Genomic DNA, 27155 nt, shown 5'->3' on the forward strand with positions numbered 1-27155 from the left:
TCAGCCTCTTGAGTAGCTGGGACTTATTTCTAAACTTTCTAGTTCATTGTGACTACTAACCACAGATTAAACATAGAGTTATTCTGGTTGGCAATGTGCAGAAGGAACAATCTGATTGGCTATCTTTAGGAATGATTGTAGGCTTACAAGAATGATCAAAAGCCCAAACTGATTTTTATCTTTTTTTCTGCTAAGGTATAAGGATCTAAATTTTAAAAATTTATGGACATTGACATCAAATATATATAGGCTTCTTTTTACCTCTCGTCTAACTATAGAGACAACAGTTGCCTCTGCAGATCTGTCTAGAGAACTTTTCATGTTCATACAGGTCTCATTTGTTGTTGCTGATAAATTCTTGCTCTGACCCTAGCTGAAATCAGTATAGTCTGAACTACTGAATAGAAGCTATTCCATCACACAGTGAATCTCAGAATTTATTTTTTCAACTGATACTTCCAACTCTGGATTCTGTGACATTTGCCCAAAGGGAAACACCGGTCCCTTGGATTACACTGTGCATCCATTGTCTGAACTGTCACAGCAATAGCGCGTAAAGCTGTTTGCATAGCGTGCTAACTCTATCAGGGTCAGTTCCAGTCTGTGGCCGCTAAAAATGAAAACCATGCCCCAACTGGGACAAGAACAGGGTCAACAGCTGGCAAAGGATATGGCAATCATTTATATAAATATGCTTTCTCAAGCCCACAAAAACAAAAAACCCCAACCCAACAGCTGGGAAGGGTTGGAAGTAGCCCCAAGGCTGGTTAGTCCCCTTCCAGATGGGGAGGTTAGACTGGGGCTAGCCAGACTGCTCCACATAGACTTCCGATTTGCATTAGAAATGAAAAGAGGAGAGGAAAGGAAAAAGGAAGAAAGGCTACAAGCATGACTGCTCTGTTTTTCACCTAACTTAATCAAATAAGTGAAGACTTTCCGAGACGGAAGGCTTGCATTTATCGGTATTCACGCTCTGTTTTTTCTGTTTATCATAGTGTCTAATACACTTCTTAACTGCTTAAACAGAAAGCATATATGCTCTAAAGTATAGTTTATATAGAATGTCATGGTTATTTGTAGACAGATTGAAGAACCAATCTCAGATTTATGTCCTGTTTACTTATATCTTCCAAACACTTATGTAGAACATTCAATGCTAGAGAAGATAATAATTGTGGTGTTGGCTCACTCCCAGAATTTTATGCAAGGGATAGGGTTCATTTTTAATTTGATTTGCTTTATAATACATCATTATTGCACATCTAATATATCCAACAAAATAACGAATACCATTTCCCTGGGTTCATCTTAAGGTTGCATACCATGAGGCAAAGTATTATTTTTGCAACCTGTTGATACTTCAAGAGGCAAAGGTGGAGAGTGTATGACTTTCAAACTCTTCCAGGAGTGACATAGTAAAATAAAAGACACCACAGTGATGATAAGAAATTTGTTCTCATTTTCTAGAAATGGGCAGCCTCTTCCTAGTAATGAAGAGTTCTGCTGAAGCCAAATTGAATGGCATGCAGCACTTTCCTTCTCTCTAGCTTTATGCTCGCTTAAAGGAAAGCTTACGTAATGAATACATTTATAGGTGTAGGATGAGCTCATGATATTGGAATCCATAAGGAGACATAAATTAGGCTCTTTTGCCAAAATTGCAACATTGTCTTAGAGAATGTGCTTGTTTAACATCGAATCTAGGTGCTGCATTTTCCTTTTTGTAATGATCTGCCTGAAACAAACATTTTAGCTTTACTCACAGAATGTCAAAACTAGAAGGAATTGTAATGATCATCTCAGATACTTGCTTTCATCTTCTTGCCAGAGTTGTGGAGATCAGAAAGGTAGAATGTGCAGCTGGAGGATGCTGTGGACCCCTCAATCAGGTATGCATCTTCCAACTGCATACTTACAGAGGACCCGACACTGAGAAAGAATAGCACCAGGCCACACTGGATAAAGACCTGCAGGAGATCTGAATTATCAGACCTATCTGCTGATCCCTGATATACTCTCATTTGCTCCATACTTGTATTTACTACCCACTTTACTTTGTTCTGTGGCTCTATGGTATGAAAACAAGTGTTGCTCAAGCATGAACACTTTAATAGAAATTCTAATGATTTCTAGATTTTGTTTTGGTCAAATATTTCTATGGATTAGTAATAAGATGAGCGTGTAAGGTGTTGGCTCTGGTAGTCTATCCCGTTTATCTACGTAGTACAGTATACTAGATTTTAAGCTTTTGGAGGGCAAAAAAACTGGACCTTATTTATGTTCACAGCCACTGAGTCTGGCGCATGTGAGTACCCAGTGGATGTTTGCTCATGTGCCATTAAAGTACAGGAAATGCTGATTTTTTTGAATCATTCATTCATTTAAGTATTTTCTTCTATAATAGCTGCAACCATTTTATGCTAAAAAAATTTTGGGACGAGGGCCCTTTTTGTGACCTTAATTTACATAATAGATTATGTTTTGCAGGAGAGTGAGTGTAGGCAAAGATGGTTCTGACAAGTTGTCATTGCTGTTCCTACCATCTTCTATTATGTTACCTCTTTTTTAGTTTCTGTGCATTTACTTTAGTTAATCTATTTAATTTGAATACAGTGTTCAATTTGTCTCAAACACTTTCCTAGCATTTATCTACCAACTTTAAGTGTAAAAATAAGACGGAGGCTTAGAGGTATGCTTAGAACTTAAGAACTAGTGGTGTGATTTCCTGACGCTGAGAGTTTAAATGTTTCCTTAGATTGATGCAGATTGGTTTAACGTAACTGGAAGTTTGAGAGGTACATGTTTCTAAAGCTTTTAAGATAATGATCTTTAGAAATCACTGATTGTTCTCTGATGACTAATGCCTTTAATATATGTTTACAAGCTCCAAAACTTTTAATATGTCTTACCATACTCTGATTACTAGAAGTGTATAACTGAAACAAACATTTTCTCTTTCTTGGAAAAAAGTATCCAGTAGAGTCTGTCCTTCCTGAACTTAGATAAAGCAGTTCTTGTATCTTATTTTTACATTTTTTAACCTTTCCCAATCCATAATACATTCGTGTTCTTGATGGGATATACCAGGAAGATATTTTTTCCTTCCATATCCTCTCCTTTTTAGCTGTCTGTATACCATGTATAACCACAAAATGCATATTTTTATCTGTTCTCTTGTATAGAATGTATATGGCCACCAGCCAGCCTTACTCTTTCCTCTTCACACTGCCACAGCTACAACTATTTCCCTGTCAAACATTAGAAAACAGAGGTAGGAACCCAGTGTGTGGTGTTATATTAATGACAACTTGACATCATACTGACAGCAACTTCCCTCCCTAATTTAAAGGCAAATAGTACCTATCACAACCAAATTGAGAATGTGATTGACATCATTGTTTAGGTATGTGTGATTCATTGTGATTATCTAATCATTTATTTTTTTCCTTCTAATTTGTGGCCTGACTGCACCTTGTGAAAGGTTTAGGACTGGGATAATAGCTGTGATGAATAAGTTATTCAGTAAATACTTTCAGGGAGGACAAGTGTTAATTTTAAACAGTGAACTCAAAGGATAATGAATTACTAATACTATAGTTCCCTTCTCAAACAGCAGTGACAGCTTAATTTTGATAGGATCCCTATGATCTTTGTAAGTGTATTCAGCATTAGATCCTATCTCTATCTTTTTTCAAAAAGCCCCGAAAGTTAGTTTTCTTAAAACTACCTGAAAATATCTTTCTAGACATCCACCTTACTTCAGGGCCCTAGGGTCATAACCTCTTAACCTTACAGGTTATAGGTCTCTTGCTTTTTGATCTTTCTTGGTTCTTTCCTTTTTGCCTACTTCCTCCACAACATTCAAGCCTTGTTATATAAGGAAATTGAAAACACCAATTTTGGATGAGATAAGTTACCCTCTCTTCCAGAATAATGCAAAAAGATAATTTTAAATAGAAACATGCTTGGGAAAAATTGAACAAAGCTAACTACAGCATCCTGTTTAAGCCAGTTTGAAGTTACACTCCTCCATTTCTTAACCTCTCTTTAAAACAAATAAACAAAAAAACACAAAAGCAAAAAACCAACTTAGAACTTACTGTTGACTTAGTGATAAAAATTTTTATTTAAGTCCCAAGGCAGCTGGCTTAAGATATCTGAGGCAGTCAAAGTGATCTAAGTGAATGAGAATTAGATCAATAAAATTAGTTGCTTAGCCTATTATTCTCACCTTATTGGTGAGTATGTTGTTTGATAATAGTAACAACTAACATCAATGTGGCACTTATTATTGACAAAGCATCATGACATTTATTATTTTATAGCCATAGCAACTTCCTGAAAGAGAAATTGTCATCTTCATTTCATAATGGAGGGACTTGAGCTTCAGAAAATATCCTCAACTTTCCCAAGGCCATATAGTATTAATAAATAAATGGCAGAGCTGGTATGGAATATTAGCCTCCTGGATCCTAATGCTTTGCAACCTCCCAGATATGCCTATTTGGGTGACTTTAGGACTGGAGCGTATTGCTTTCAATTGTCAGTGACGGTGGTGGTAAGATATCCTCAGTTGTGTGGCTGGCTGGCTCACTTATTACGTTAATATCTTTTTACTGTTATCTGTCTTCTGTTTCAGCCAATATTTGGGTTTTATTTCTTTGTCACACCAATAGGGCCAGGTACAATTTACCTGTCTGAGTCTTCTACTATACTGAAATTCCAAATAGAATTAGAAAATGCCCTTTTTTGATGGGGTACCTTTCCCCTTTCCTGCCTCAGCCCAAGAATGTCCGTTAGAAATTTTAAAAATCCTTATATAGGCTTTTAAAGCCAAGTTAGCAGCTCTAAGTCATTTTTACCAGGATGGGTGTTTGTCTTTAATTCTTACTCGGAAAGTACTGTTTACCTATTCACCAGACAGAACAAAAGAGGACAAATAGTAAGAAAAATTATGTTCTTATTCAGTTGTCTTTTAGTTTGATAAAAATTATGAGATCTTGCTTTTAGAAAACATTAAGAGCTTAGTGTTTAAATAAATAAATTTTAACCCAAATCTAAAATCAAACAGTGACAGCAATTTCTTTTCAAATGCAGACTACCTGACATCTCCAGGTATCTACTAGCTGCAAAGTCAGAGTGAGGAGGGCTACCAGTGCTAATCGTACTCCCATTCCATATTAATCATCCACTTGTCTGACTCACAAGGACGCTGAAGTGTATGTATTTGTGTGTGTTTGTTCCGAATTTGTTTTGATTTTATCTGGCTTGCCAGCTGAATAAGGGGGCAAAGAATGTAATGTGGAAACCATCCATTGCCACGAGAGAAAGGATCCAAGAGGAATTCCTCAAGCTGGGAACATGAGCTGTGAGCAACATGTTTAAATAGCTAAATATCCAAAGTTTGAGTCATGTCCACTTATTTTGAGGGATATACTCTCTTCTTTGAGGCTCAAAGGAGTCCTGTTGACTTAGCCTGTAACAAATGTGGTGCTAGAGGAGGTGAGAGACTTGAAGCCCCAGAGAGTTTGCTCAGGTTATGGTTAATGGTGAGAGAGAGTAGTGTGGCTCACTTCATGGAGTACATTCCTTCTTCCATCTGAAAAATCTATGGACTTTTAAAGAAAAAGGCTTTGTATACTTTCCAATGAGGGGGAAAGGAAGCTAACAATTTTTAGTACCAGACATTATTCCAGGTACTTTCAGAAGTATCACATTTTGTTCTGTCAACACTCCTAGTAGGTAGTGATTTTTATCCCCATTTTGCAGATGAGGAAACTGATGATATCTGAAATGTTTTGCACAATCTAACACAGCTAATAGGTTGGGGTCAGGATTTTGATCCTGGATCTGGTTCCAAAGTCCATGCTTTTCTCAACTGCCTTGAAGCATTACTCAAAGCATTTATTAAAGCTCCCGACAAAGAGTTTACTTTCCTTCTCCTCCCCCTCTTCATTTGCTCTTTTTTAAAAATTATTTATTTGATTTTTTAATTGTTTAGTTTACTTTCCTTCTGATTTTCCTTGTTTTTCTTCTGGGCTAATTACTCCATTGGTTGGAATATCATACCATCAAGCCCAAAATCTTGTTCAATCTCTGGATAGGCCAAGTTAATTTTTAAAAAGAAAAACTGAGAATTATATGGCATCACCATTAGCCTTCCATTATCATAAGAATATGAGAGATGAGCTGAGAGTGTGTCTGACTCAACACCAACCCAGAAAAGTAACTCAAAAGCACGGGTTTTGTTACTCTCAGATGGTCTGAGTTTTCAAAAGAAAAAAAGTAATGAATCAGTGGTAGAAATAAATAGCCTGAATAGCTCATAGATTAAGTCAATAGCTTTTCAACAGTAAAGAATCCCTTCACGTATCTGTCCTATTTCAATTTAGGTAATCAAGGTGCAGAATTTTCTCTAAACAGGTGTATATTTACAGTATCGGCATTGTGACTAAAGTGATCTTCCTCAGTTGTGCATTAGGACTAATATTACATTTTATATGGTTGCTGGAGAAGTTTTCTTACTCTGTATTCAAAAAAATCTTTTTTTAAAATTTTATATTTTCAGTAGCTCCTAGATCTGAATGGGAAGAATTTTTTCCCTCACAATTTCAAGACTTCTTTTTCTTTTCTTCTTCTTTTTTTTTTAATGTAAGTGCCTTACTGTGTCTATCTTTGGTCTGTGCTGGTTGTAGTTAGTGGGTACATGCTTTGGTCTATTCTACCTTCTTTTCATTTAATATTTTTAAAAATATACATTTTCGTCTATTACCATACTTCTCATTTTAAAAAACTTTTTAAGCCATTAATTATCCCTCTTCTATACCCTGGTTTAAGGGCATACTAACATTCTCTGTATGGGCAGAGTTTGTTGTAGAGAAAGAATATGCAGTTTTTAAAAATTTATTTTTGGAGACTAAAGAAGAATAATTAATAGAACTAAGTCTAAGTCTAGTCTGGAAGAACTTTCTGCCTAGAGTAGTTGACAGGAGGAGTCTTCCAAAGTGCATCCTCCCTTATCTCTCCCTGAGCGGTTCTTCATTACTATTTTTATTTTATTTTGTTTTTATCTTCCTGACTTCTGGGGGATAAGAGGGACACAAAAGAAGACAGTTTATGAAGATCTTAACAGTTTCCACATTTCCATTGCCGTAAAATCAGAAAAAGAATAACAGATGTACCATAGAAGAGTTAGGAAGGAGAATAGTGATCAAAAAACACTTGAAAAGATATTTCAAAAGTTGTGGAAACTTACAGTTACATATTTTGCCTTCTGTTCGTCTTTGTAACTTTTTTTTTTAATTTCAGGTTGAGTGTGATTCTTTCTTCCCAGCTGGAACTTTCAGCCTTGTCCCTAGGACCAAAGGCTCAATCAGTATCACTCAGCAGAGAATGTTTTCAGTTGTGCTAGTACCCTCACCTTGGCACTCAATAGGAATAGTCAGCACTGCCCTGTGGCCCAGAGCTAATTAATCGTGTAGCCATCAGAGCTCTGAAGTGACAGAGGGAAAGGGCAGAGAATGGAACCAAGAGATCCTTCAAAATGGGGTTCAAGCTGTGAAGCAGTGCCCGGCCCCCTTCTTACACAGCTGGGATTTTGGCAGCGTGTCCCCGGGTTGTTCAGCATGGTGACCCTAGCTGCCTGTGATTTACTAACTGTTTTACAAACATTTCCTCACTCTGGGAGGTTTGATATACTCTTCATCCTCCTCAGCTCACTAGAGTCACTCAGTCTCTGAGCCAAACCTGCCTTTGTTTACAACTTTTCCGGAAATTTTCACAGAGGGGGGAAAGCCCTCCCTCCTCTTCCAGTGTTTTATTTTTAAGTCAACACTTTTCTCAAGTTTATTTATGCTAAACCAAATTCTCCTACAAGGTATTGCTCTATATTCAAATGGGAATTGCTGCATTTCTATAAATAGAATGAAGGTCATGTGAACGAGTTCAGAAAAATCTAGATATCACATTTTACGGGACCTTTACATTTAGTTCACTATTTTTTGAAAATAATATTCTATGTTTGGATTTGTCTTTTTTTCCCACATTCATATTAGACTGAGCATTATGTGAAAAATTGAATTTGGGAAACATTGAGTGGAATCTTTTTAAACTGAAATACCCATGTTAAAAATAACAAAATTTGTTGTTGCTTCATCGTTGTAACTTTCTTAAAAACAGAATTTATAGCCCTTTCATTAAATATTTCTAGAATATAATTGCTGTTAAAAACACAGCACCAGGGTATTTTTCTTTAAGTCTCATTTCCATTAATTTCTCAGTGTTTACCTTGGCTGAGAATGAAAAAATGCTTTGGAACTTATTAAACATTTAGAAAAATTTGATGAAAAATTAAAGAGTACTAGGATAAAAATTAAGGAAGGATGATTCCACCTGAAATCAAAGGGTAACTATTGGTCCACAATGAGAAGAAATTAAGTAGCAAGTACTAATAAGTATGCAGTGGATTACCCCATTTTGTTTATCTTCCAAGCCTACTGTTAAAATAGAGGCAAATTTGCAAGATTCTTTCTCTTATTAAAAAGTGACTTTCTTTGGAACCTATTTGTCTAGGAAATGCAAGAAGTATTATTTTTCTCTTTTCTACCTGTCAATAAAAGGTTAAAACTGAAAGGAAAAAACAACAACAAAAAAAATGAAACAGAAAAACAGGTATTATTTCTTTCCTCTTTTTCTGTCTTCTAGAGCCAGAACAGACAGAGTATATCCTAAGTTGGATACAGCCAGAGACCAGTTTCCTGATAAAATATGTTTTAGGAAAAATTGTTATATTTCAACATATCCAGCTGGACTTCCTGGTGGGCCTCCCACATTGTCAACATCAGTAGCATTTATTTGTTGACCAACAGAAGACCACCAGAATGAGGTATTTTCATTTCTGCATACTTCTAATTCTACCAGAAAGATAGCTGTTGAGAGAGCTACTGTGAAGGAAATGGCAAACAAACACCATAGGTGATCCTGTGTGACATTCAGGAACTATTGCAGACTTCCAGGACTCAAGACAGTCTCCTCAGCCATAATGTCATTGACCTTGACATACTCAGAACAAATTGGTCTTTGTGATTGTTACCACATGCTGTAGTGCCTCCTAACCCTGCCATTGGTCTAGAGTGAAGCGGGGCAGGAGAAAGGGCTACTCATCAGAGAATGTGCTTCTTTTATGTTCTTAAGACCCTTGACCAGCATGCTTTTCCCACTCTGTTTAGTCTTAAAATGGCTAATTTAAAGTTTCCTAAGCTTTGTAGGAGGTGTGGAGTGTACCTAGGTACTGAATACCTGAATAGTCTTTGTATTCTTAGGGTGTGAACTGTTTCAGGAGCAGAAGGTAAGGCAAATGCAATAAAAAAGGTAGCCTTTCTGTTTAATTAGGAAGATAATTCATTTTCCCTGAGCTCTTTTAGGGATCTGTACCCATCAGACCAGTAGAATTTGAACTTTTTTTCCACCTAAAGAGTCAACTGAGATGAGCAGTTAACATATTCCTAAATTCTAGTTTTCTTTTACTTCTTTATTTTTTTTTCATTTATCTGGAGAACACAAGTTTTAGTCAGTAAAAGTTTGTGTAGGCCCCTCTTTTTTTAGCACTCTAGCTATAGACATTTATTATTAATAAACGTTTGTTGGATAAATGAATGAATGAGTGAATCCCACACAAATTTAGATGTGTAAGTCATGATCTTGGCAAAAGCTTGAGTAAACACAATGGAATCATTGCCTTTGAAATAGGATCTTAAACTGAGTTTTAGTCATTGACACATTAACACTGGTGGTGTACACCATGACACATAAACTGGAGTATGACCAGACACATGAACAGCTGATATGCGCAGGGCAGCCTGAGGCATTCTTTGTTCCTGTCTGCCGTGTTCCCCATATTCTCAATCAGAGCTGTCTAGATGATTCTGTAGTTCTGGGAATAACTTTCTTTGTGTTTTATAATACGTAAGAACGTATTTAACTTGTTTTGTGTATATAGATACATATATATATATTACAACAGTTCCTTTGTGGCACTGTGAGTAACTATAACATTAACTAAAACTGTATTTTTATATTAGTAAATTGAAAATTGGGGGGTTCCCTTATTAATGTACCAGTTTTTACTTTGATACTATCAGGTTGGATTTTTTTTAAAGATTTCTGTATTGATCCAAAATAATTTTGCCTTAGAGGCATTAGGGCAACAAGTGACATGTAAGCTACAAAAGGAGTATATTTTTTGAGTACCCATTTATTTGAAAACACAGTATTATTTGTTCTTAGCACCTTTTTGAAGTTCTCTGCATATAAACTCTTGTAGTGTTTCAAGGATAGCAGAGATGTTCCTTAAACTTTTATTGGCTGCATGCATAAAGAACAGAAATTCCAGATTTTCTTCCCTGTTCCTCATACTGCTATATCAAATGTTCTTTAGCCTATGTTTTTTTCTCACCAGTATACATTGTTTCCCTGTCAGTACTTGTTGTACTTATAGATCTACTTTATCCTCCTTACTGTCTGCCTGTTAATAATGCCTAACATTTCTAGAGGTAGGCATGTATTAATTCATTTACTCTTCATCATAACATTAAGATATTGGTACTGTTATTCTTCTTTGACAGATGGAAAAACTAAGTTAAAGAAAGGTCACAAATATGTCCAAGTTTACAAAGACAGTAAATGCCACAACAAGACTCAAACCAAGGTGCTCTGGCTCCTAATCGCCCAGCCCCTTCTCGTGGTATTCTGTCGTGTGGAGGCATAATAATCTCTTTAATGGCTTCCCTGCAGATGTTGTTTAAAACTTCTTGCTTTTACAAACAAAACTGCAGTGAACGTTTTTATACATATTTCCGTGTACAGTGGTCAGCATGTTAAAAGTATGAATATAACTGCCCCTTCACACCCACCCCAAGCAGTCCATATGTTGCACCAGAATCCAGAGGAGGAGAAAATCTGCCCTCTCACATGGCCCCAGGAAATTATGCGGGCAGAAGGTCCATTTTTAAAAGTTTTCTTAGAGTTGTGAGATTTGAACTAAGGAATGGTGTACATAGGTATTTGTGTCTTGCTTGGTGAGAAGCGGTGGGGGGAATATATTTTTTGTTTTTGCTGAAATCTTGTTAGTAACATGGCCAAAGGCATTGGCTTTGCAACAAATTCTCAGTAAGATCCTTGCACTTAAATGGAATTAGAGGAGAAAAATTACTGTTAGTCTTACTTCCATGTAAGAACCTGGAGAAAATAAAAAACTTAGGAGGTAATATTGATCATATACCTTTCACTTATTATGTCTTAATAAATGACTCTCATTTAATCTTTTAGAAAGTGGCATATAAAATTTATTAAATTCTACTTACTATTTCAAATCTACATTTGGGGTGGGAACTTCCTAGAGGCCAGTGGCTTCCTATTCTACTTCCCTGTGTTTGGTATTTTAGTTATTATATTACCTATTTACATGTATTTGACTTTTCACTGTATTGCATTTTTCAAAAGCTGGACTCTTCAGGGACGAGAATTTTCTTCTTGGTGTTCTACTAGAGGCTTGCAAATGCTCTGACTCAGGCTGACTTCAAATCCATAGTTTCATTTTCTAACATTATTAATGAATAATATTGAAGCACCAAATGAAAGAAATGTGATAGTTGTTTCATTAAAGAACTGAGGGTTTTTCTTCTGTTTTGGATATTGCTTACCCTCAACTTGACTGACTTGACTCTCATTAGCCCAGCTGAATTTGATGATGCTCTAAAAAGAAAGAGGGGGAAACAAAGCACATGGTCATCTTAAATGCTAATATGGGAAACTCCCTTTTGTAAATCTACTAGATCCATCCTTCTATGAGCAAAGCAGGTATCCATGTTGTTGATACTCCCCAAAGAAAGCCTCAGACACATTTTGTTCCCAAACAGAATTACAAGGAAAAGGTCTGCTTAGCTGTCTTTTCCTGTTTAAAATACAGCTGCCCCTGAAGCAGGGCCGTCGTCAGCTCACAGTGCTCTCTGCAAACTTGCCATATAAGTCTATGATATAAGTGGTGTGGAGTGGTTTTGTTGCTAAGGGAAAAGTGCTTAAAAAAAAGGCTGTATCTCTTGTATAGCCCAGATCCTTTGGGTATTTAATGTACAGTTTCAACAAAGGACACTCAGAATTATACCTCTAGTTCAAAATTGCTTAAATGTTGAAACATATGGTCTCATGTTCCATTTGTTAGGAAACAACCAGCTGTTCTCAGCCTGCCAAATCCAAGTAAACATCCACTGTGTGGAAGAGTGAATCTGAAGTGGTTCAGTAAAAACATAAAAGCTGTTTTTGCTGAAAAAGAAGAAAAAAAAGGCCACCCCGAAACAACAGCTAGTGAAGAAAAAAAAAAAATCTCGTTCTGATAATGTATTTTCCCTGGCTTGCTTAGAGTGGACTGTGGAGTAGGAATGACTCCACAGTTGTTTCAATTAAAAAAGATTTGTAGGCATCCTTGCTGTCTTCTGTTGGTGAGAATCATGTGATTATCTCGGTTACAGTGATTATTTTAATAAAATGCAATTATCTGAATAATTAATTTATTTGACTACTCTACTGTGTCCTCCATTCACAGAGGCCAAAATGTCAAAGATCAAGTAGATTGGGAGAATAGGAAAATTCTCATTATAAAGGCAAGGGGAGGAGGGAAAAGATGAAATATTTGGAATTTCAGTGCAGTGGTTTCTATTTATCCGAAATGTCAAGGGCAGTGTAAAATGTATTTTTAAAATGTGTTTCTGTATGGTTTGTGCCCATTCTTGGCGTGGCTGTGGCTCTACAGAGGCCATTGTTCTTTGAGGAGTATGAGGGGGTGTCTTTGTCCAAAGTGACAAAAAGAAGACTTGGAAGACTGGGCTTCCTTTGTTCCTGTGCGGTGCTGTAAAATTTGGTTTGAAATTAGGACCTCAGGGAAGGACCTTCAATAGAGAGCTTTCATTTCCTGCCAGCATTTTAATCACTCTGGGGTTTAAAGTGGATGGCCAGCCAGCATAATGGCCCTATGTTTAATAGAACAGCTTGTATCTTGAAGGCCAGTTAAGGGATCCGTCATCCGCCCAATATTCGTCTTTTCTGTTTCCTGTCCATTTATGAAGATCACCCACCCTTTTAGGTGGCTTCCCTGGACCATTTTGTAAGAGAGCTGCTGCCACTACTTCTTAAAGAGGCTGAACAGAAATCTAGTTCGATGTGGTCCGCCTTCAACCCATGCAGGAAAGTTTTGGAGAGTGCTTTAATTAGACATGAAATTCACCAGATTTTGGAGTTGATTCCATCAGTTACAGAGGGACTGTGTCAGATTTTACAGAAGTATAGAAAAGGAGGAAGGTGAAAAATTATCTGTATCTCATCACAATTGTTGGAACCCACTGACCTGATAGGTGTTCACCTCATCACTGTGGTGGAAGTTAATGTCATCCTGTCATGGAGAGGAGTAACTTACCTCCTGGGAAGTGAAGTAACCTGGTGGATTTGATCCTGTTGTAGAATAAGGAAACCTGTAGTTTTTCTGATATAGAAAATTATTATTAACTTATTAACTCTGAATGCAGACTTCTTTTGGAACCATTTAGAAATTTACCTTTATAATTTATCAAATGATATCTAGAATTCTTAAAGGAGTGAATATTAGAGTCAAGGCTTGAAAGATAGACCCAGAATTAAGAAGTATGGATTCTGATTTTCTTCCCCAATTCATACCTGGTGCTTAAGTGTAACATATTATCAGTAAAAGCCTCAGATTCACTAAGTTCTCATCCAGGACCTGTCGCTGAAATTGCTTTGTGATCAGGTGCTAAGCACAGCCTGTGCGGTGGCAATAATAGCGAACTTCTTGGCAGAGGTAATTTCAGGGGTAGCTACTAAATAGAATCACAAAGAATTTCCATAACCCTGATGATAACATACTTGAATGAGGGAAGAGAGCAAAGGAACTTTTTCAGCTACTAGCACACTCTCATCCCATCTCATGGCCAGGAGTGCTGCAAAAAAAAAAAAAAATGAAAACAAAAAATACAGAACTCTTTTGACAAGCATTTTCTTTTTTTGTAGGTAGGTATAGGTTGTCATGGGGAAATGAAATAATGTGTAAACCTCATTCAGCAAAACAAATGATTCTATCTCCAATTCGATCAAGACAAACTTAACCCATACCCACAGAGATGATGAGATGAGCTGGAGCCTCCCTGAGCTAGGATCCCAGCTCTGGGTGGAGAACAGGAGAAAAGGCGAGAGAAATCAGTTGTAGAGAGTAGCATTTGAAGGCATTCTCATTTGTTCAGAAGAAATGGAATGACATTAAAGTTATCCAAAAGAAGTGCTGGGACCAGCCCCTCTTGCCTTTCCCCCACTCCATAATCAGTAATCATCGTCTGGTTAGTTCAGATCATAATCCAGTTGGCTACCAAAGGATTGTGCTTCTTTACTGACCGTACTTGCGACCCACAGGACTTTTCAAACATGGACATCCAGAGACTTTCCTGCCTCTTTGAGAGCCATTCTCCCACTGTATCCCTTTTTCCTTCTTTCATCATGTCTCTAGCTGCCAGTTGGAGCCCTTTTGAGTTGGCCTCCCTTGGATGAGTAGCTGTTTGAAAGCTGATTTAAAGTGAGTGTTGTTCCATGTAAGAGCTATTGGCTGAAAAGAGCACTATCCACAACAACAGAGGTGACTGAGAAAGGCAGACAAGCTCTCCTGAGGGTGGTTTTACAGATGTGCATTGGTCTGGTAGGAAATATGCATCATTACATTGAGGATTTTAGTTTTGCATCCAGGTCATTTCTCCATCAAGAAATGCCTCTGACATTTCAGCCAGGGAACCATCATTGTACTTACACCAGTCTGTTCCCACACATGAAATGTTATAAGTCAAATAACCACTCAACAGCTTATCGAAGGTCCAGAGTATGTTGACTGGGTAAAAGTTTTCAGGCATAGATTAGGAGAGAAAGCTGCCCAGCAGAGCAGGACCTTAGCATAAAGTTAATATTGTCAAAGATCTGACTATAATCCGTTTCATTCACTGTTGCAGTTTGCTGTGTGGGTGTTTCCACAATGTGGGAAACTCGTTTCATTGAAGAGTCTGAATATTTTATAAGGATGTGAAGAGTTGCAAATAATCTTTTCTATGAGGCCATGAGGAGGAACAAAGCAACTAATGTTAGAAAGAACTGGTACACTATTGTTTTCTGTCATTTGTAAAACTCAGTAGGAATATTCTAGACTTCACAGATTTATATCCTCAACTTTTTGCTCCTTAAAGATTATACAAAAAGCATACCTGTGAAAATATCTGTTCCACTGGAAGGATATTCTCTTTTGAAGCTCAGATAGTTTTAAAATAAGATGATATATGTAATAAACCATAAATTCCTTGACTATAGAAAATGATATGTCTATATCTTTAAAGAGCTACCTAAATTCTGCTGTATTAGCAAAAGAAAAGGTAAAGAATAAAGTTTTGTATATACATATTTGAATATATAAATAATATAGTAAAATGTGTATAAATAAAAATATATACATATAAAATATATAGATAAAATGTTTGTGTATTTAAGATAGTAGAGTTACCCTAAGGTGTCTTCATTTTTGCCTTTAGGCCATGAGATTATGCCAGCCTTAACTCTAACCAAGGCAATTATTACACTCAGTGGTGCTACTTTCCAATTTCCATTTCTGAGCATCTCTTAGAAATCACACCAGAAAATGAACTGGCCTTTGTGGATGTCCCATTCTTAGGCAGTAGCATTTGCTTAGCTTTGTTTGTATGGGCTCCCTTCGGAAAATTTGCCTATATCTATGTAATATTCAAGTCCTTCCTTTCAAAAGCCTTTCCCTTATTTGGTTAATATCTCTTTTATTATATTATATACAAATGCCTTTATGTTTTACTATTGAATCTCAACCAGATAGTTAACTTCTTTGAGGCAGGACTCATGTCATACTTTTTCTGTATTCCTCAGAACTTAGCACTCTATTTAGCGCATAAGTGTTAGTTTCCTTTCCTTGTTAAATTGGTATCGGTGTATTTTCCACATGAGAAAAGTAAAACTTGAAGAGAATGTTATTATTTGTTTAATTGACAGGAAATTTAAAGCAAAAGTAGTGCTATAATCATCCTATCTCAAGTTGCTATTTAATATCTCCTTTTCCCATTCCTTTCATTGTAGCTCTTCTCTCTTCCTGACCTTTAACTGTCTTTGTCTTATATTTGCATATTTTTGACAAAAAATTACAGTTGTTTTTGAAAGTGGTGAAAGACATTGAATGATGAATGTACATATGGACAGATACACATTTAATGGCAGAGACTAGATTAGAACTCATGTATTTTGAATTTTCTGAATGTGGTTTAGTACATCATGAATACCAAGTCACAGCTCCCAGCATGTGCTTATAAGGGAGGCAGGCAGGGAAGAATTGAGTGAGATATTAAACCCTGCCTTCTGCCTTTATATAATTGTCCCAAGGTAGCAGAGAAAGGTCTTTAGTAATGCAGTGCAAAGGGGAGACGAATGAGGAATTACGGCAACTGAATGTCTCCTAAAGTGAAAGGCACAAATGGTGGCTACATGTGATTGCTTGATTTCACAGTGGGCTAGAGACTGTACCTGACCTCCCAAGATTCCTTCCATGGCTAGTTTCAAAGGTCACTGAATATTTTGATGGACTGCTCTTTGGAAATAACAGGTCCACAAGCCAGTGGCCTTTCTGGAAAATACTGAAAGCTAACTATTCAAAAGAGCATGGACTAGCTAAGAGTGTACTACACAAGTGCTAACCAGTACCTGGTAATAACAAGCTTGTTGTTGATTTCATCTCAGAAGATTTACCACTTTCATATATTTAATGCTTTGGTTTACCTTCAAGAAAAAGAAATATAGCCTGCACACTCTTACACCCACTAGATAGAACTAATCGGGATCTCTTTTGATAACTCGAGCAGATAAGCAGGAAATATAACTAGCCAGTATTAATTTCACATACTGTCTATTATTATACTTTTCCCTAATCTACTCCTTGGCTTAATCTAATTCCTTTCAATTCTGGGAGCTCGCTTCCTGAGAATGGAGGACAAGATTACATTTCACCTGTGTCTTATGTTTTAACTCTTTTGAGAAACAAATCTCTTTTGAAACTCATTCGTTAGAGAAAATATTTCAGTAGTGACTGGCGTCATAGTACAAAAGAAAAGAACTTGCTTAGCTGATTCTTCTTGTTCTGGATGAAGGATCTGGTTGAGTTTTTATTTGTCTCTGTTACTAACTAGCTCTCTGTCCTTTTGACACTTCACCTCTCTGTTCTTCAGTTTCACATTTTGTGAAGCATACAACTAGATGATTCCTGAACTCCCTCTAGATCTATATTAATTCTGTTGATATTATTACTTGAGAAATACAGGCAGCATTTAAATATAAATTTTCAAACACCTGCATGCAAACATCTCCACAGAGTGGGAAACTACAACATCCATTATGCACTGACTCTAAAATACAGAGGAACATATTTTTACGTGTTCTTTAAGCTATTTGAGCTCAAACTAAAATTATTAGAATTAAAAGAAATGTGGAAGGTTAACATTAACCTCTCCCAATTTCCATCTTTTCCACATTTGCCTCCGTAATTTGCTAATGCCTCCATTCATGATATCCAGGCTCCATTAAAAGTGCACATCTCTTGGTGCAGTAGTTCTCAACCTTGACTACACATTAGAATTCCTTAGAGACCTTTAAAAAATTCCTATTCCCAGGCCATACTCAGAGCAGTTGAGGTTGAATACAGGCGTCAGTATTTTTCAAACACTCCAGATGATTCCAGTGTGCAGCCAGATTTGTAAACCTTTGTCTTAGTGGGCTCTCTGTGCTTTTCAGAGTATAATATGTAAGTCCACTTTTTTGGCATATTAAAATATATATATAGGTTGGTTTCCCCTGTAGTAAATCTCTGATATTTCAGAACCCTTGGCTGAATATTTTACTGACTGTATACTTTATTCCATAATAATTCCTCTGATAGCCATATCCCTTCCTTTGGAGGTATAGCACTGATTAGGCAGTACAACGTGAATTTTCTATTCCCATTTCCTATGATTAAACCCTAGGCTAGCAGGGATATTCCTTAGTGTATCATGGGATGTCCAGAAGTTCAGCATGGCCTGAGACAGATGAGTGGGTTTAGGGTGGTGTTGATATGAGTTTCTTTATAACACAGATGTTCCTATTGGGATTTATATCACCATTTCGTCAGATTTTCCTTAACTCAAGTATACAAGGTATTGAAGGGGAAGCTTTTTTCTTCAGCAGTTGACTCTACCAAAAACAAAAGTTTAAAGTAAAAACACTTAACAGCTCAAAAAAGACATACCAAATTAAAACACATGTAGGATTATAGTATGTATCATCGTATGGCAATTCAATAAGTATTTGCTGATTTTATTAATATGAAGTGAGACGATTTTCAAATATACTGTTCCATGAAGATATAGAATTTAAATGTGCATTTGCATGAATCTGAATACTTTCATGTAGATTATCTAAACTTCAGGTCATCAATCTGGAAAAGTCATTTGCCTACCATATGTAGTTTAATGTTACCACTAGTTTTTGGTTTTTGTTTGCTTGAGACAAGGTCTCTCTCTGTGAGCTGGGGTAGACTATAGTGGCATCATCATAGTTCACTAGGTTAGCACTAGTTTTATAGTGTCTGTCACTTTTTATGGTAGTGAAAATCTAGATTCCTGAAAAGAATAGATTCTTTTCCCACCTGGATGATTTCCAGTCCTTACAATGGTTTGGAAGTATTTGGTAGGCATGTTGCAGTCCAAAAATCATTGTGGCTTCATTTGGCTTGCCCCAGCAATGTAAATTATAGGAAACCTTTCTTGAAAAAGATAAACAGGAACTAAGAACAGAAATGTTCCCTCACTCCCCACCCCCTGCCTTGGTTTTTTGGAGCTATTAAAGGAGTGGGCAAATAAATGAAGGGCATATTCCCAGGACCTAGACACACTCCAGAAGTCTACATTTTTATCCCGTTAGGGTTTCCAGACCTGATATCATTAGGCAGATTCCTCTCACTTGATTTGTTTGAGAAATATTATTCTTGACCATGTAGCATCCTACACTGTTTTGCCTCTACTCCTCCAAGCCTTCCTTTTTTCCTCCCTGAAAGTGATTTAAAAAAAAATTCCTAGTGCCCAGCACAACATAAACTATGCAAGAAAAGTATCGGACTTCTCTAAAACAGTCTTGGTGGCAGACTTTATTGTTCCTCTGAGAGGTCTTCATGCATCTGAATGAGTACTGCTGTAATTGGTCACTGATAATTTAGTGGATTAGTTACCACCAGAATTCTTGGGATTATCCAGTCTTTTCCAAGTAGATTTCCATTTAATATTGCTGTGTTTACAATTTAATTATAGTATCCAACCAGAACAAGGAGAACTGATGTGGTTAAAGGAAGAAATGCTAAATGTTGGGTCATGAGAAATTAAATTGGACACCTCATTACATGCTCCTCACGGGACTGGCTTCACTGACTTTCTCAGCCTGATGTTCCCTCCTTACTGCCCCATTCCTGGTCTGCTGTGAGTTCATTATCACAGTGATTAGTAGCATCCAGAAGGTTAGGTAATGTTCCTTTCTCCAGCTGAAAGATTGAAGTCTGAATTCTCCTTAAATTGTTGGGATTACCTTAAATTCTTCTATTAAAATGGAAAATAGGGGCCAGGCACTGTGGCTCACACCTTTAATCCTAACACTTTGGGAGGCCAAGGTGGGAGAACCGCTTGAGGCCAGGAGTTTAAGACCAGCCTGAGCAAGAGAGAGACCCCATCTCTACAAACAATAGAAAAATTAGCCAGCCATGGTGATGCATGCCTGTAGTCCCAGCTACTCAGGAGGCTGAGATGGGAGGCTGAGATAGGAGGATCACTGGAGCCCAGGAGTTTGAGGTTACAGTGAGCTATGGTGATGCCACTGCCCTCTAGCCCAGGCAACAGAGCAAGAGCCTGTCTCAAAAAAAAAAAAAAAAATATATATATATATATATATATATCTCCAAACTCCAGTGTCTCTCTGTTCTTAGAGCCAGAGAAAAGGACGCTGAGACATGCATGCTCTTGGTATAAGTTAAATTTCATGGAAATGTGTTCTTAGCTGTCCTACAATCCTGTGTGTAAAGATGCAATGGGTAGTTCTAACTGCATTATAATTATTTTGGTAATAACTTCCTTCCTCTTACTAAGGAGAATCAAGGCCAGGTTTGTGCAGTTGTCTGACTGAACACAATGATTCAAATAGCTGATATTTGTTCTTTAGGCAAGCAAGACATCCAGGTGATGTGCTTAACATCTCCATTCCATCCTGCTGTTTAGTTTTGTGATAAAATAACCACTTACTCATTTCGTATTGTCATGTTACTTCTGAAGTCTCAATCTGCTATGAGGACAGAGACTTAGCTAGGGTTACCATAGATCCAAATTTGCCTAGGTTCCAGTTTCACTTCTTGTGCCAGTTTAATTATCTTTGATGCTTATTTTACCCTCAAAAGTGTACCAGTTTGGATAATAGTCATCCTACTTATTCCCCTATGTTAGAGCTACCAAATGGGATGATACCAGGATCTGTGCTTCTAAGTAAAATATTAGAATTAACCTGTGTTTCCTGTTGTTTTCAACATAAGGAGTGTCACTTGAATCCAAAAAAGTTGGATCTTCCTCATTTTCTATTTGCTGATAATGGATGGCTCTCTAGAATTAGGATTCTGAGCTCTGTCACTAAGATTTCTATAGGAAATCTGAAACAGAGTAGTGAAGTGCCAAAGCAAGCAGGTTCTGTAGTCTTGTCAATAAGAGTTGACTCTTCTCATGGGGGAGGAAGGTGGGTAGATGATGGTGGAGCAGGTTGTCTTCCGAACATACAACCTCTGAGAAAGAACTCTATCCTCTATCCAGAAATCCAGTGCCTCAAGTGGTGCCCAGCGAAGCCCTGGAGAGGAACATCCCAGTAGTTTCTTTCTGGGCATATTTCCTAGGGAGTTTGGGGAGTCATGCAGTGTTCAGGTTTAGGACTTTGGGGGCAGATCTCAACATAAAGGTCTTTCTGTCTCCGAGGTGACCCATTGACTTGTCTGTGTGTGCCCACATTACTGGTGCTGCCAGCTCAGGGAGTTTATGAAATTTTGATGTAGAAATTAGATTGTTGCTTATCTTGTACCTTCTTGCTCATAGTATTGACAGTACCACTGAATTGCTTGAGGCAGATAGCATCTCAGTGATCACTGTGCTATTTCAGCTTTCTGCTGCTGACAACATCAGAAGTGTTTTAACAGGGTTTTAATGGGCAGCCTCTGTAGCTCCTTGGAGGTTTGCAAATAGCTGCCGTGAGAAACCCTCTCTGCTACTCTGGGCTGACATGCCCTCTTTTCTCATCCAGCTGCTGCTTGTTTAGATGGCCGCTTTCCTGGTGACAAGCACTTCTTATTTGGGCTGAGCAGTACTAAGACTTGAATTCCAGAGATGAGATTGTGTAATATAAAAAAGGAAAGGTCTTTTAAGGACGTTTTCTTCCCATCCTGTTGGGGGCAGGAAAAACAAAACAAGTTATGGGGGGGGGGGGGGGAGATGGGTAGCTCAAGAAAGAGGGTCTAACCAGGAATAAGTCTGCTGTTCTGAGAACATTTTAGAGAAAAATCCTGGTGCATCCTTAAAACTACAGTTTTCTCATTTGATGGAGTCCTCAGAATCTATTTGGAGAATGTCATATGCAAAGCTCCTGTTTTCTACCTTAGCCACACTTTAGAGTTTTATTTAATGGCTAATAGGTATACAAAAGAGGCAAATACCTTTCTACACATGAATACAATTTTTTGACTATTTCATGATATCCTGGGATTTTCTCTACTATTATAAAATACATTTCAAGAGTTAAAGCACAGAATTAATGCTATGTTTTCTGCTTTGGTTCCATTATTTCATCTTGAGATTCAACAAGGTAACTGAATTCCTAACTAGTAACTTAAAACTTCAAATTTTAGAATTAAAGGAGATGGATATCCATCCTACATGGAATTCTCTTTACTAAAAGAACAGGGTAGTGAAATTGAAATGAAGTAATTAAATGGCACTACATTGACCTCTCTCCTATGGTGCCAAAGACAGTTCTTAATACCTGTGCCCAGTGACAACAGAATACCCAAAAGGAAGCTACTGGTAAGAATGGAAGAAAAAATATGGTGGCCAAATTATCCAAGTCTTGGTGTGATTCAAGAACTCAGTCTAACCAAGAGAGACCTCCTGTGAAAAAAATGTCCATATTGCATCTACAAAGTGTAGATCATAGAAAAATCCCAGTGTTTGGAAGTATCTATGTCACTTTCCCTTCTCAGGGCATTGAAACAGTAGTTTGCCTGGCTCTTTTTAAAGGAGATCTAAGAATACTTCCTCCTAATGTTAGAGAGAGGCTTCCTTCCCTTTAAGCTCTACCTACTGAGAATTGGCTTTTATCATTATCACCCTCCAGAGTGTTTTCAAGCTGCCTGAGAAAAATCTCCTATCAGACACTTAAGGCCATTTTCACAGCCTCCTCTTTCCAAACCCAGTTGATAGTACTGGGTTATCATCTGTCCTTTAGAGATTTAAGATTCTTAACTTCTTGTCACCAGCAGAGGCATGATTTTAGCTATTAAGGGATAAATCTGATTATCAAGGTTGGAAAAAAAAAAAAGTCAGTACACCTCTGGAACACACTCTGACATGGATTCTTGGGAAGGCCCAAGCCTGTTTACCTTCGACTTTCTTAGAGCTGGGCACCTTTCCTAAAGCTGCTGCTGCTGCACTGCTGTTGGGATGTTACCCCAGCCAAGATCATAAAAAAGGCTTAAACATGCCTGTATTTAGGGTCCTCTGCAAGGCACTGAATAAAGAAAACTACAGGAAACTATATGATGTAAAGGAAAAACCACAAGAATATGGGCTACAGGAAAGTATAATGGTGAAAAGTATAAACCCTGGAGTTACAGAGAAAGCTAACTATATCACTGGCAAGTGGATTTACCTCCCTCTGCCTCAGTTTCCTCATTTATAAAATGAAAATTATAATTTGCCTCATAAATTTGTTGGGAGTTAAATAAGATAATACATTGTAGCACAGTGCCTGGCTCATAGTTAAGTGCTTGGTAACATCAGGGGCTGATGTTATACCATTACTATTAAGAATGCAAATGCCTGCTGCTAAGTGTATATACAATCTCTCTCTTTGAACACTAAATGTTCACAGTGCTTGATTTTAGGCAATTTGTTAGTCATGCTGATATAGATACAAGTATAGATAACATATAGTGGTAGAATAAAATCAATAAACCAAGATATGGAAGAATGGTGGAGAGCTATAACGAAATTATAAAAATAAGGCCTTAGCATGAACATTTGAAAGAAGGGGCATCCCTAGGCTTGTCACATCACAAATTTCAATTTCAATGTTTTCTTTTACACTCTAAAATCAAGAAATCTAGGCTTGACTAACTAATACGGTCTTGGCATGGTCCTTCCTTTCTCTAGGCCTCAGTTTTCTCTGTAAAATGGGAGAGTTGAGATAGATGGTTTCCAGGCTACCTTCTAGTCTGAAATTCTGTAAGTCAATTTAAAAAGAAAAAGAGCAGTAGCATTGCTCTTTTCACAATTGTTCAGCTGTACTTTGCCTGAGGTACAGATGTTTCCTGGATTTCCCCTGATACATCTTTCTGTGAAATTTCAGACTCCTGCCTCATGTCTCTATAGCTTCCTAGTAAGTTAACATGGTTAATTTGTTCTGTTTTGTTGATGATTTGGTGATTTATGTCATGTGGTGAGTGGGAATGTTTTTATTGTCGTTCAGTCACCAGTGGTCTTGGTCAAGGTGGGCCATGGCCACTCTGCAACTCCAGGTTAATTCCTCTGCCTGTTGGGCTTTGAAGTTCCCTTTTGCCTCGGTCAGCTGCCTTGAATAAAATCATCTGCTGTGGCTCTGTGCTTGGGATTTCCTTTGCTTTCATGTGTGCTCTCTTTCTGAAAGATGGGGATTGTAGTTTGCTAGCTGTGTAGCAGTTAGCCTGTTAGGTTCCCTTCACAGATATTACAGTATCCACCCACACTAGGCGAACTTTCCCAGTTTGGTTGTTTCCAGATTCACTAGTTTAATTCTCCAAATTTGAAGAACACCAATGCAGTACCTCCCTTTCTTTAACTACAACTGCAGTTGGTAATTGTGGAATGCATTTCCTACAAGTATTAATTTTACTTTCAATATGTGACAGGATGCAGAGCTATTTTTTGTAAATATTCAAAACATTTAAATAGTTGGGGCACCTCTAATCAGGTCTAGAGGGCTTGCAAACTGTCTGACCTAGTCATTCTCTTGTCTGCCCTTGGATACTGTCTCTCCTCATGGTCATGCATTTTTACATACCACCTGCCAATATCTAGCTAAAAGATGTCCTTAACCATGAGTCATTATAAAGGACTGCAAGGTATCTTTTCATGAGGCAAAGTTTTGAAAAATTTAAAACTAGCAATTAGGATACACTTGAAAGGAAGAATATCATGATTTCTTAGAACACCATATGGAACAATTTATGATGGCATCTTTGAGGGCTTTTGATAAGTTGGCCATGTAATGAAAGACTCAGCTCAAGTGTTTTCAAAACAGCTGATTTCCTAAACGTGGGTTCCCTGTGGTGTGGATAGTTGTGCCTGCAGATGTCAACCAGGCAACATAACTAGAACCTAACTGTGATGTGATCATGTCTGAAGGATGTCTGCTAAGTTTCATGAGCTTCGGTTTGAATAGAGGGGATGAGTGAGAGTGAAATTGTCATTCTTCAATTCCTTTCAACTACCTGTAATTGAGACTAGAAAACCATTTGCTTTATATTAATTTGATAATCCATCTTTCCTCCTGTGCTTGATAATAGAAAAGTTTTAATTTTTATCCTATTTCTTTATTTCCTCCTTCATTTATAAAAGAAATTTTGAATACCTCTTATGTACACCTCTGTGCTTGGTACCATAGATGATGTAAAGATGTACAAAGCAAAGTTCTTGTTAGCAGGAAAACAGATTAAGTACATGTATGACTATAAGGTAATATCAATGTACAGGTGAAGTAGTGGGGGCATTCAGAGGAGAGGTAAATCAATTTTCTCTTGAACGTCAGGAAAGCCTTCATCGAAGAGCCGAGTTTTTGTTTTTTGTTTTTTTTTTTTGAGACAGAGTCTCACTCTGTTGCCCAGGCTAGAGTGCTGTGGCGTCAGCCTAGCGTGCAGCAACCTCAAACTCCTGTGCTCAAGCAATCCTTCTGCCTCAGCCTCCTGAGTAGCTGGGACTACAGGCATGTGCCACCATGCCTGGCTAATGTTTTTTTTTTTCTGTATATATTTTTAGTTGTCCTTATAATTTCTTTCTATTTTTTTTAGTAGAGATGGGGTCTCGCTCTTGCTCTGGCTGGTCTCGAACTCCTGAGCTCAAACGATCCTCCCTGCCTTGGCCTCCCAGAGTGCTAGGATTACAGGCCTGAGCCACCGTGCCCGGTCAAGAGCTGAGTTTTATTACATGGAAAAAAGAGAGGAAAGTCATTCTAGGTAGGGAGAACAGTGCTCTCAGATAACAGGGTGTACATATATGGGGACGATCAGGTGGTTTGGTTTGCCTGTAGGACAGAGTGTGACAAGGACAGCAGAAGGAGATATGGTTTGAAAAAGTAAGTTAGACTACAAAGTATAGGGTTTTGAATACTTTGCAGTGTTTCATATATCTCTGGAGTCAGTTGGTCAGTTGGGATTTGAATCTTAGCTTCTACTGCTGCTTATCACTGTGACCTTGGGCATATTCCTAATCATCTCTGTACTTCAGTTTCTTGGTCTATAAAAACTAACATGTGAAATTAATTCTAAGAATATGTTTCATTTAACATTATATATCTAAAATATTATTTCAATATTTAATATAAAAGTTATTAATGGAATGTTACATTTTTTCATGCCAAGTCTTTAAAATCAGCTGTATATTTTATATTTAGAGGACAGTTCAATTCAGACTAGCCATATTTCAAGTGCTTAATAGCCGCATGTTGCTGGTGGCTACCCTATTGAACAATGCAAATCTAGAATATTTGGAACCCATTCTTCTATTATCTTGCCTTTGGTTTTATAAATGCACAGAGAGAGAAACATTAGAATTGAACTCAAGTCATTCCATGCTGATATCCGTAGCTACCACTTACAGATGTTTGTTGAGATGCCAGAAGTTAGTCCAAATAAATTTTGGTCTCAAATGGCCACAAGAGATCTGTCAGCAATTATATAGCATGAAACCAATCACTAGTAGCAAGTCTACCCTTGTGGACATGCAAATTTTGCTCTGACATTTTTTTTTTTTACAGAAATAAGACTAATCTCTCTTTTATTCTTTCCTGACCTTGCCTGCTTTTGTATTCCTAACAACCTTGGAAGAACACAGATTATGTGCTAAATATAATGGTTACCCTTTTCTACTTAATAAGTGGCCTTCTGAATTCCCAGCTCTGATCTAATTCCAATTACTCCTGAAATTTACCTTTTACGCTTGTGTTGGTTTTAGCCAGTGGGTACTGTGTCAAAGGTCATGAACTTATACACTTCCTCTCCAAAGATTCACAGTATCAGTGCCCAGTTTGTCAAGATTCCTGTAGATTAGTTATTTAATTGTGCTGTCATTGCTTAATTCACAAGATCATAAGGCTTTTTTCTTCTTTCAAATGGATAGCAAATGGGGGTCAAAAGAGGAGAAGGAAAAGGAACGGCATTCATCAGTTTCCTTAGCATCTTAATTATCTTAGTTTTAAGTTCTTCTATAACTGTGTCTTTATGGATGTAGTTTTACCAGCTTAAAGCATCTAATCGAAACCAGATCCTTAAATCTCTCTGGATGAAGAAGCAGTAGTAAGCCCAGAGCATATTATCCCTGCAATGCAGAAACTCTTGGTTGTGCATGTATTTGATGCCTGTGTAGTAAGTTTACTCTCCCAGCTTTTTTTTCTACATAAAACCTTAGTGATCTAGTATAGTGATGAAGAGGATATTTATTCCTATTTTAAACAGGTATGACCAAGATAGGGAA

The 27155-nt window shown here is 37.4% G+C and overlaps 1 protein-coding gene across 13 annotated transcripts in view; it reads left to right on the plus strand.

Annotated features, from left to right (window-relative positions):
* Positions 1-27155, plus strand: part of BCAS3 (BCAS3 microtubule associated cell migration factor) — a 553048-nt gene that overhangs the window by 393448 nt on the left and 132445 nt on the right. Inside the window, exons 24-26 of one of the 13 annotated variants that reach the window (XR_006728830.1) lie at positions 5098-5219; positions 8704-8884; positions 12218-12365. The exons of 10 other annotated variants lie outside the window; for them this stretch is intronic. The gene's annotated coding sequence lies outside the window, so the exon portion shown is untranslated. Of the gene's footprint in view, positions 1-5097; positions 5220-8703; positions 8885-12217; positions 12366-27155 lie in introns of those variants that run through there. 2 more of the 13 variants (XR_006728831.1, XR_006728832.1) reach the window with 2 other exon arrangements.

Source organism: Lemur catta, chromosome 15, assembly GCF_020740605.2.
Source record: "Lemur catta isolate mLemCat1 chromosome 15, mLemCat1.pri, whole genome shotgun sequence".
Classification (NCBI taxonomy): domain Eukaryota; kingdom Metazoa; phylum Chordata; class Mammalia; order Primates; family Lemuridae; genus Lemur; species Lemur catta.